This window comes from Suricata suricatta, chromosome 12, assembly GCF_006229205.1.
Source record: "Suricata suricatta isolate VVHF042 chromosome 12, meerkat_22Aug2017_6uvM2_HiC, whole genome shotgun sequence".
Lineage (NCBI taxonomy): Eukaryota > Metazoa > Chordata > Mammalia > Carnivora > Herpestidae > Suricata > Suricata suricatta.
The window spans coordinates 90,388,174-90,390,874 of record NC_043711.1 but is presented as its reverse complement, the minus strand read 5'-3'; positions in this window follow the sequence as shown (position 1 = coordinate 90,390,874).

Below are 2,701 nucleotides of genomic sequence, written 5' to 3'. Positions count from 1 at the left end.
GCCTGCGCGCAGAAGGGGCGGGTCCGGCTCCCCGCAGGACGCGGGGCGCGCGCGGAGCGGATCAGGGGGCGCAGGCTCGGCCGCGTGGGCCAAGTGGCCTCTCCCGTTGCTGTCTCGGTTGAGATACATCCGGTCCCCCACCCTCCGCGTCTCGGCCAACAGTGTGCAGGGGGGAGCAGGACCCGCTGAGCCGGAGAGAGACCCTGGAGGGCCCCGTTGGAGTGGTCAGTGAAAAAAGACGGGTTCCACTCCCGCAAGCACCCCGGCTGGGGCGCTGCGGTGTCCCCACGCCTTCCCACCGCGCCGGCCCCCCCTCCTTGGGGAAGGGGAGCGAAGGCGGGTCAGAAAACGGCCTCACGATGGGTGAAGAGCCATGGGACCAGAGGGACGAAGGCCTGGGGTGGCATGGGTTCCAATTCTGACCCTGCCTGGCATAAAAAGGTGGCATTGACCAAGCCTGCGTTTGGATGACTCTGTTACCATGGCTGCTGGTGTGACCTGGAGGACATCACTTTATGCTGGTACTAATTCTTCCCTTGGTAAAGACTCTAACCTACTTCATGGCATATTCTTCCTGTTGTGGTGTTACCTTGAGCAAGTCACTGCTTCCCTGTGTTTCAGTTCCCTTGATATAACTAGTCATAGCTCCATTACTGGTTCTTCTAGCACAAAATACCCCTTTCTACACATGTAACGGCTGTAGCCTGACAGGTCTGTGTAATTGGAGAGCTTGGGCGATTGCAAGCTCCACGAGAGAACGTTTTTGGTACTCTTAGTACCTAGCTGGACAGTGGATGCTCAGTAAATAGCTGCTAATAACAGACTGGACGTAGATGAAAACAGGGCAACTCTAGGTCCAGCTTAGAGGCCGGGCCCCCTCTCCCACACCTAAGGATTTAACCTAATCCCTCATTTTACAGAAGAGGACATTGCGACCCATTTGGCCTAAGATCATGACCACAGGTCAGACCTCTAGCCTCCTGACTCCGTCCAGATGAGAAAAGGATTCCTAATTAATTGTAGGCAAATTCCCCAAATTGTGACCATCAGGTTTAAATCTGTGCAGACTTTATTCTGGTTGCCACGCCAACGCATTACATGTGTTCTTCCTTGCTGCAATGTCAATTTTTAATCACATCTCATATTATTGGGAACAGAACTGCATCAGTTGAGGATGCTGGTTGCCATAACAATGTAAGTCTCTTTATACACACCAATACACACACAACCATCCGCTCTTTTTTTCTCTCCTCTCTACCCAGACTGCTTGTTCTAGATTTTCCAAAAGGTTTATTTTAGGTATTCAGATTACAAGAAAGTGATGAAGCTACACAAACACATGGCTTCTCAATTACAAATGCATTTTTCAGACAGTGATTCAGACAGACAAGTGGAATCTGAGCCAGCAGGATGCAGAACGAACAGGAGTTGCTGAGATCATTCTGCCCATTACCAGTATTTGGTTGGTCCTGACACTTTTGGTGATCTTGCTTGCTCGAACACCTTCAGGGATGGAGAGCTCCTCTCACAGTGATGTGATTTGGGGAAGGTTCTGTCTCTCACAGAGCCAGTGTTTGTTCTGTAATGCCAGAATGCCCTCAAAAGCAATTGAGTTAGTTCAATCCTTTCCTCAAGTGATGTCCCCCTTCTACAGGTCAGTGGTCCCAAGGGTCTTCTCCAAGTTAACCTTCCACTCCAGTGGACCCGAATTTGATTGAATGTTAATAGAAGCACCAAGAAAACTGTTGTGAGCAGCCTTTCAGTTCCTACAAAATTTAGTTCACCATTGGGGCAGTCAGTGTATTTTAAGAAAATCATCAAAGCATGTCCTTTGCATAAGCGTGCAAACATCCTTGGTTCTGACATAACAAGACTTTACTAACAGGGAGCCCTTTCTAGCATACACATCCCCAAATCCTGGGTAAAACAGTACAAGAAAAAAGGAAGCTGGGAAAGGAGAAAGAAGAGTGAATTCATGGTTGAATTTGCAATAAGGGGAATGAGCAGGAGTCAGAAACAAGAGGGCAGCAGAGCAACAAAGAAGGGGGTGGCCTGGTGCCCCTCTTGTCCTGGAGGTGGTTACTGTATACAGACAGGGATCACCTGCTAAGGACTTGGGTTTCATCACCCACTTCGTGGCAGGAGATGGGATCTTAAGTCCAGGTGATACCGAGAGTAGGTACTGAAACCCATGAAAGACCAGACACCTCCCACCCCTCGATAATGTACTTGTGGGCTCCACAGTGGGAAAGGCAGGGGAGACCCGAGACACAAGTTTCCAGATATGACTAGCTTCAGGTCCTGCTTCCCCCGGAGCATGGGTGTTTATTACCCAGAACTTCGACATTGACAAAATTTGTATTTGGCTTTGGGAATTGAAGCTTCTATTTGTAACCGCTAGGGAAAAACTTGTTTCAGTGAAGGCCAGAGCCTCAGCTATTTCCTTTACCCCCATCTGTAAATATCTGAACCTTGTTCTCGACATACTGATAGAATTTGTCTTATGAAGACCCTGAGGAACCCAACAAAAAGGAATCAGTTGACAAAGCCATAATCATTTTCTATCATTGAACAAATTAGTGGCTTAAAACAACAAATTTATTATCTTGCAGTTTGGGAGATCAAACCCCAAATTGGGTTTCACTGGGTCTCAAGGTGCTTTATTTCCCAGTATGAAGGATTTTCTCTCCAAGGAATTTAT